Here is a 9,345-nt window from a genome sequence, read left to right on the forward strand (position 1 = left end):
ATGGAAATGTCACAAGAAGATAGATGACAAAGGGGAACCTTAGAGAGAAGAAGAGAGAGAGAGAGACAAAGACTCTTGGAAAAAAATGTAGAAAGAGAGATGAAGAAGAGAGACAGGCGGAAGGAGAAAGAAACTCAAAATATCTAGGAAGAAGAGAATATTCAGGAGGGACTGAGACAAAGAGCCAGAGAGCCCGAGCCCAGGCTGGGGGTGGGGTAGGAGGGGAGGAGGAGATAGAAGCTCTGGAAGCTGGGAGCCTTCCCAGGGCTAGGCGCCTCCCCAGGGCCTCCCTTCTCAGATTTCCCCAACGCAAGGGAAATCCAGGGAAGCCTTTGTGGGCGCCGTTTGTTTGCTCCAGACCCGGATCTGATGATGCTGTTGATTTGGTTTTTAAACAGTGGGTTTGCAGCCTTCTGGGCTGGGGCAGGGGTCTGCTAGCCGTCCCCAACCCCGCAGATTGGATTGAATTTCGGCCACTTTGATGGTCCTGTGATTGTCTCCCAGTTTTCCAATTTCCAATCCCCTCCACTGGGCTGGGGGCTGAAGAGGGACTTTAAAGACGCCTTTGATAATGTCTCACGGTTACATATTTCCATAACAATTTTCTTTACCAGACCGTTATGTCTGATGCAGCCCCAGATGTTCTGTGGGAGAGAAAGGGAACCAGTCCCCTATGTCCCAGCCTGCCAGGCCCTGGGGAGCAGCAAGGGGAGGCCAACTCTGCTGCGGGAGCCAAGGCGTCATGCCCCTACCCCCAACCCTTCCTTAGCCACACTCTCTGAATCCTTCTCAGGGCCAGAGACCCATCCTCTGTACGTAGCTCTGGCACTGCTGTGGCTCTAAATATCTCTTTTCCAGCCCAACTTCCCTATGCTGGATCTCCTTCCATGAGCTCTGCTTGGTGACACTTTGTCGAGTGGATAAAACACTCCGTGCTCATGTCTTAGTAGGGCAAATTGATTCCAGGTGCCCCTTCTGGAGAATTTTAACAGGACTTTCTGGAGACACAGTGCCCTGAGGAGTATGGGGAGACTTGACTTCTTTCTCAAACATATTTTTTTAGTATTACTGAGTGAAGGCCCTGGGATGGACGCAAGAGGTAATCAAACATGCCTGGCTTTTAGGGAGTACGGTGTCCGCATTGCTGGGGAAATGAGATGTGCCTGCCCATAACTTGAGCGGAAGGCTGAGTGCGTGTGAAGAATGTGGGAAAGAGGTGTGATGAGGTGGCTTTGGCGCTCGGAGCCAGCAAAATGACTGGCTGACAACATCTGGGAAAGCTTCATGGAGGAGGCGGCACCTCCTCTGGATTCCAGAAGATGAGCAAGTCTAGGCTGTGTGTTAATGGGGAACCGTAGGCACTGTGATGGGCAGATGGGCAAGACTTTGGGAGGCAGGGGCATTTTTTTGGTGCTCTCCCCCACACCAGACCTGGGTAGTCGTTGGAGCAAATGTCTCTCATTCAATTCGTTTCACCCAACATGCGTTGAAGTGGGACACCAAACTGGGCATGTGCTGGGCACTGGGGCACAGAGGTGGAGGAGACAGGCTCCTGCCCTCCTGGGCACTGTTGGTATAGATCATGTTCTACAGAATTCCAAGGAGCTGCTCAGGGCTGTGGGGCAGAGAAAGGGGAAATCAAGCAGTTAGTGGCCATCCCGCACTGCCACTGCAGCAGAACAGTTCCACTTTTCCACTGGGGTTCCATGCAGAATTTCCTTTGGGATAAAAGGGGGTCTGTGTGGGGGCACCTGGGTGGCTCAGTGGGTTAAAGCCTCTGCCTTCAGCTCAGGTCATGATCCCAGGGTCCTGTGATCGAGCCCCACATCAGGCTCTCTGCTTGGCAGGGAGCCTGCTTCCTCCTCTGTCTCTCTCTCTCTGCCTGCCTCTCTGTCTACTTGTGATCTCTGTCAAATAAATAAATAAAATCTTTTAAAAAAAGGGGGGGATCTGTGTTGCTTTAAAAGAAAGAAAATCCCTGGTTCATAGGAACTTGTGCATAATGAAAAAATAGGTAAGCGAACCAGTCAGTGAAAGCGTGAGAGTGCATCAGGAGCCAAAGATGGTGATTAAGCCAGAATCTGATCCTGGACACCTGAGTTTCCATGAAAAAACTTGCCAAGTCCCTTCTATACATTCCCTGTCTGTCCACAGCCTATGGCTAGAGCGTACATCAAGTCCCAGGCTGCTGTTTTCTTTAGCCTTCTCTTCCCACATCCTGCTCTTTTCTCCCACTCCCCAGCTGGTTGGGAGTGGCTGGGTTCCAGCTGTTCCCAGAACACCCAGGGGCCCTATCCTAGTGATACCTCAAGACCATCTCAAAGATGGGGTTGTCCAGGGGGCTGAGCTCAGCTGCTGTCAGAAACCCCCCTAGCTTGTTAGATCCTTTGAGTTGCAATACAACAAACTGCCACCAGGGGGCAGGACAGAAACATGGGGTCCTGTTCTCTGAGGGCCAGGCTTGATTCTGGCCATCCTCCGGCTCTAAGCAGTGCCCTATCGGGAAGACTAAGATGAGTGCATACAGTCCCTGCCTCCGAGAAGCTTACAGTCCCATGGTGACTTCAGTGGTACAGATCCCTGCTCCTTAAGTGGGCAGCTGAGTCTGTTGGAGTTGTAGCTGGAACCCCCTAACCTCTTCCAGCACCTCCCCCAGCAGTCCTTGATGCCTGGCCTCCCCTCAGGGTCCCCACTGGCTTCTCTGGCTGCAAGGACCGAGGTCAAAGGGGTCTAGGCTTGGCTCTGCCTTCCCATGATGCCCCCAGACACACATGGGGCACATTGTTGTGGGCTCCCTGCAGGTGGGGCCCCTGAGGGAAGAGGATGGCAGAGCCCAAGAGGAAGACCTCTCAGCTGGGGGAAAAGCTAGCTCTGATCCTCCCACCTTTTATCTCAGGGACAACCCTGCCCCAACCTGGGCTGGGTCTTCCTTCAGGCTGCCTGTGTTTCCCCCTCCCACTCTCCAGCTGGGAATGGTGGGGCCCCCTTGTGCTGGGGGGGGATGCCCCCATAGGCTAGGTGTGCCCCAGGTGCGTATGTGGGTGGCGTGGGTGTTGGGCTGTGGGCGTTTAGGCTGCTGAGGTGTCCCCACTTCCAGCTGTCCTCAGTACCTCAGCCCCTCCATCCAAAGACATGTCTTAAGCCCCTGTCTGCACAGGACACTATGCCGGGCCCAGCCAGGAGCTAGGTACAGTCCCCACCCTGGGGGGTTTGGAGGGGTAGACAGAAAAGATGTTTCCCAGAAATGTGCCCGGGAGGCACTGTGTGGTGGGCTGGCCGGGCAGGTTGGGGAGTGGGCAGTGGGCACAACCGACAAGTTCGGGACGGCAGGGGGCATGTCCTTTCATGGCCAAACCCGCAGTGCCTGCCAGCAGGCCTGGCGTGGAGTAGGTGCTCATTAGCACTGGATGAGTAAAGGTGTCGCTGGGGAGTAAGAAGGCCTTCAGATAGGGTGGTGGGGTGAGCCTGGGATGGTGTGCAGTGTGGGGGACTCTGACAGTCCCCTGGCTGGGGCTGCTCCAGGGGTGACCAACCATCTGGTTTCCAGCGTGGAAGCCCCGTATGGCAGGAAGGTGGATCCGGATGGCTGGCCACAGTAGCTGCTCCTCCCCTTGGCAAAGGGCCTTGCGGTTGGTTCCTCCCTCCATCCTCCCTTTCTCTCTCTCCCCCACCCAGTGGGTCTCTTCTCAGGTCTCCTGGGCTGGGCCCTGCCCCTTCCATGGCCCCCAACCTGACCTCCAGGGCGGCCCGCTTCCCTTTCAGTCGGCTGTTCCTGATAAGGAGACTGGAAACAGGTTTGCCCTTTCACCTTTGCATATCTTTTCCCTCTGAGTGCTCAGGTCCCCACATCCTGGGTCACCTCCGAGAGTCCCTGTGCCGCCCCTGGACCTGTGGGCCACCAACCCTAGGCTCTAGGCAGCAGCAGACCTTTGGGATCAGGGATCCACCTGGGCCATGGTCCACAGGAGGTGGGTCTCCCCATCCGGCCGAGGACGGTCCAGGCACCCGCTCCCTGAATGCAGGCGTTGCTGGACAGGACGGCTGAACCGGCTATTCCTTCCCTGCACAGTGACTGACATTCTTGATGGAATTGGCCGGATGTTTCTCCTTTGCAAAAGACACAGCCTCGGGCAAGACAGCTGTGCCTCCCTCAGCACAGCCACAGCTGGAGGTGCTGAGAACCCAGGACCCACACTTCCTCCTTACGGGATAATATCGCTGGACCCAAAAGGCTCCAGGGAAGGGGGGTGGCTGCTTCTACAGGGTCTCCAGGGGTCAGCAGGACTGGCTTCTGAGTACTTTCCATCCATGTTTGAGCTGGTTCACACAGTCGCTGTCCTCTGACTCACAGGCCGCTGTGCACAGAGACCTGACGCACAGAGACCCCTTAGGTCTGGCCCTGGCCAGCCTCTGCAGAAGGCCCCGAGTCACACTCGGACCCACTCCTGAATTTCGCCCTGCTTACGGATGTTATCGTCTAGAACGTCTGTCGCCATGAGTTAGAAGTGTGACCAGATGTTGTTGTTCCTTAGAGGGTGTGTTGTAAGATTTGCCGATTCATTTTTTTAATTTTTTAGAAGATTCTGTTTATTTATTTGAGAGAGAGAGAACATGAGCAGGGAGAAGGGCAGGGGGAGGCAGAGGGAGAAGCAGGCTTCCCCGTGGAGCAGGGAGCCTGATGCGGGGCTTGATCCCAGTACCCCGGGATAATGAACTGAGCTGAAGGCAGACGCTTAATGATTGAGCCACCCAGGCGCCCCAGCTTTGCTGATTCAAAGGGCATTTCATGAATTTGCAACACTTGGAGGGTGGCTATCATTGGGAACAACATCAATTTTATGGCCTTGAGATGGTGAGAATTGTATGTTTTGTGACTTTTCCCCTTTAGTGAACTCCCTGGGTGGCAAATACCAAACACAACAAGGAAGAGGGAGTGTTATCCCCCTACGGCCTGCTGGGGCTATGAAGGGAAATGAGAATGTTCCCACCCTTGATCTTAGGGTGGCTTGGGGGGATTCTAACCTCTGTGGATGAACATGAGGCTCAGGGCTCTTATTCCCATTCCTGCACCTTTGAGAGCCATGTTTTTTCAGACTTCAGTCACGGAAGTAGGACCTTCATGATTTGGGTCCACATTTGTACTATTAACGGTTTTCTTTACAGTAACTCACGACCCACACATGCGTGTGTATGCATAGAGCCTGTAGAAGGCTCTGAGTCCAAACGTTTGCTTTCTTTCCTACAACAGGAATGCTAGCAAGGGTTAGAGGGCGTTAGAGCCCCACTGGCCACATTGTAAGTGACTAGATGCCACTGTCATGTAAAGGACACGTTGTGATCAGAAATGAAAGCGGATTGGAGAGCCCTGATGTTCTCGCTCGCTCTTCTGGGCATCATCAAAGATTACTGCAAATTCCCTCCAGGGGCATGGAGCAGGCATGGCTCAGAGGAATCGAAGCATCCCTCTCAGCTTGTTCCAACCGTATCTTCCCAGATGTGCCGCAGAGCCATGTTCTTCGGGCCGTAGGGAGAGGACAACGGAGTTGCTGGAGACAAGGTCTGCTGGTCTCGCCTCCTTTGACTTTTAACGAGACAGCCCTAGAAAGACTGTTCCCACTTTCCTTAGCAGAACTACAGGGAATTTTCCACAATGAGAAAACCCCAAGCATGAGAACAAGCGGGGCATTTGAGCTACACTTCCTGCTGATGACAATTCCCCAAACGATATTCTCAGCTCTGCCTACTCCCCTGAGGCCTAGACGTGTATGTCTAGCTATACAGTTGTCCCGTCCTCTCACAGGCCTCCCGGGTGTCGCAGACTTGACATGGCCGAACAGAGCCCAACTCTGGATTGCCACCCCCTCCTCCCACCCAGCCACAGACTTGCTTCCGTCTCAGGTCCCCCCATCTCAGCTGCAGGCCCTGCGGCTCTGCGCTTGCTCAGGCCAAAATATCCCCTTGGCTCCTTTCTCTTCCTCGTGTCCCAGATCCAGTCCCTCCATTGTTCTATTGGCTCCACCTTCCAGACATATCCAGAATCCAGTGACGCCCTCTCCCTTCTGCTGCTGTCCTGGTCCACACCCTACCATCTCTGGCCTAGACAATGCCTTGCAACTCCTCCTCTGTTCTTCACACACCAAAGCCGAGAATGGGGTTTTAAAAGACGTAAATCTGATTCTATTGCCTTTCAGTTCAGATTCCTTCCATGACTTGGGCCCTGTGCCTTTCCTTCCTTACCTCACAGCCCCTGCCCCGAGTTTGTTGTACTCCAGCCATGATGACTTCTTTCTGTTGCCCCAGCACGCCCTCCCTCCCGCCCCAGGGACTTTGCCCCTGCTGTTCCCTCTGCCAGGGGCTCTCTCCCTGATCTGCACACAGCTCCTGCTTCCATCCTTTACTTCATTCAGGTCTCCACAGAAATGGCACCCTCTTGGAAAGTTCTCCTGACCACCCCGAGAGAGAACCTCCCCCATCATTCTCTAACCCTTTACCCTGCTTTATTTATTTTTTAAAAGTCATCTCTTTGCCCAACGTGGACCTCGAACTCATGACTGGAGATCAAGAGTCAGATGCTCTCTCAACTGAGCCTTCCAAGTGCCCCCACCCTGCTTTGTTTTTCCTCACAGCACTTACCACTGTTGACATTGCTCCTCTGAGACTGTCTTTATTTCTCTTTTCCTTTGGAAGGATAATTTCGCTGGATCCAGAATTCTAGATTGGGATATATATTTTCCAACACTTTAAACATCTCATTCCACTTTGATTCTGCTTGCATGGTGTCTAAAGAAAGTCCAAGGGGCGCCCGGGTGGGTCAGTCGGTTAAGCCTCTGCCTTCGGCTCCGGTCATGATCTCAGGGTCCTGGGATTGAGCCCAGAATCAGACTCTCTGCTCAGCAGGGAGCCTGCTTCCCTCTCTCTTTCTGCCTACTTGTGATTTCTGTCAAATAAATAAATAAAATCTTGAAAAAAAAATGAAAGTCCAATGGATTCTTACCCATCTTTTCAGGTGAAACATTTTTTTCCTTCCGATTTCTTTCAAGATTTGTTCTTTGTGTTGATTTTTCCGTGGTTTGAACATGGTATGTCTACACGTAGATCTGTTGGTGTTTCTCCCGATAGGTGTTCTCTGCTGACATTGTTTTATATATACATACATATACATATATATTTTTTGCTTATTTAGCTTACTATATAAGCTATAAATATACTATATATATATTTTTTTTCTTATTTAGTTTACTGTCTCCCACAGGAGAACATAAATTCACGAGGACAGAGACTTTGTCTAATTCACTGATTTATTCCCACCGTCTGGAGCAGTCTCCGAAGCTAGCAGCCTTTGGTAAATATGGGTTGAGTAATGAATGAGTAGCCACAGGTAGAGCCTCTAATAAGTTTGTAGAAGAAAGCAACATCGTACCACATGATTCATCCTGTAAAATGTCGCATGACGTTTTCTTTTCTGAATGTGAGGTTATTTCGTCTCTTTTACGGTTCCGTGTGGAGCTGGCAGCTGCCCTTTCTTGGAAGGACAGAGAGCACATCTGACCAAGCTCCACACAGGCGACTTCGTGGACACGGACTCCTGAGCGCCTTGCAGGAGCTCTTTGAGCTGGGGATCCCATTTCTGAGATGAGGAGACTGAGGAACAGGGAAGTGAGACACTTTGTGCAAGGTCACACGGATATCAAGGGGTAGAGCTGGAATTTGAGTTTGTGAAGAGTGGCCCCCAAGGGCAGGAGCTTCCGTGAGCTCAATGTCTGACTTGAGCCTTATTTACATGACTTTTCCCATTCAGGTGTAACTTAGGCGAGCCAGTGCCCTCCTCCCAGATGTACAGCTCAGTAGGTGTCTCGGTGCACTGTGTCTCTGTGACGGCCGCCACGATCTGGGGTGCGCACCTGACCAGTGCCCCCCAGGCCCCCTGGTGGCCCTTTCAGTCACTTGTCTCCAAAGCTGCCCCTTGCTGGATCTTTACCATTAATCGACACTGAGAAGGATGGTCTTATTCTATCCTCTTCACTTCTTTTCGAAACAAGTGTTAAAATACCTTTCTTTTGTGATGAAATGAACAGTAAGTACACCAAATTATAGTTTGACAGTCTGTTGTTACCCAATTTGGGAATCAGCAAGTTAGATGTGCCCTACCCCCACCCCCGTCCCACCTGTTCTGAAGGAGTCTCCTAGACTGAGGAAGAAATGGGCCTTTGGGGGCCTTTTGCACATTTGTCACCGTGTCACGGCTGTAGCAGGTGTGCACGGATGAGGATGAGTCACCTGCATGAATGGTCCATCCTGCCCTTGTGGGATTGTGGGAGAGTGGCCTGCGTTGTGGGGGGCTGTGAGACCCAGGGCCCGGGCTGCCAGCATGGTATCCTCAACGGCTCATTGCCTCCTGGGGGTCCCTGGCTGGACTCCCACTGCCCCTCCCCTGTGGATGTTATCCACCCTTCCCCTCTCAGCCCAATCTCCATCCCCACCCTTACCCTGGTGCCCTGGGGGCTTCCTCCCAGGGGCTTGCCCCTTCCCACACTTTCACTGCACCTGCATCTCCTTTGGGCCTGCCTTGTCCTCCTGCCTGGGCCGAGGCTCCAATGAGACAGTCCAGGACCAAGGCTCTGGGGGGCTGTCATAGTCCGGGCCAGAGGGCTTTCATCTGTGATTGGGTATGGTGGACAGTGGGACAGTGCAGGGGCTAAGTCCATGGATATTTCTTTGCAGGTGGGGATGGAGCCCAGCCTCCTGTAAGAATTGCCCTTGAGAGCCCAGAGTGCTTTGTGTCCGTGGTCATCCCATCCCCAAAGTCCCCAGCAGGTAACCACACGCTTTCTAGTAGAGAACCTCCAGGGGCAGTGAGAGCCGGAGGATCTCGAGTCCCAGTCTGAGGGTCCCTCCTGCTGCTCACCCGCAGCCCTCCCCAGTTTCTCTCTAAGTTTTTGAAATACTTAAGAGCACCTGGGAACCGGTGTGTGTTTTTATTTTAATAAATACAATAGAGAAGGGAGAGCTAACAGAAGAAGGAGAGAGGGAGAGAGAAAGGGATGGCATGGGGGAGGATACAGAGCGGGCTGTCTGGGATCCAGTGGGACAGAGCAGGACAGGGCACAGACTCTGACTAGGGGGATGTGACCCCTCTCCAGATTAAAGCTGATGGGGCCCCGTGGAGGCAGCAGCACGTGGCCCGTTGAGGGTGGGGCAGCTGTGGCTTTCCACCCAGAGGGATGCTAAAGCACCAGTTTGTACAACCTTGTGGGTGGGGAAATAGAGGGGTCCTGTGACCCTGGACTGTGTTGCCCTTCCCCTCCGTTCTCACCCCACACAGCCAGGCTGACCCCAGGTTCCAGG

This window comes from Enhydra lutris, unplaced genomic scaffold (assembly GCF_002288905.1).
Source record: "Enhydra lutris kenyoni isolate GAN:26980312 unplaced genomic scaffold, ASM228890v2 scaffoldscaffold9, whole genome shotgun sequence".
Taxonomy (NCBI): Eukaryota; Metazoa; Chordata; class Mammalia; order Carnivora; family Mustelidae; genus Enhydra; species Enhydra lutris.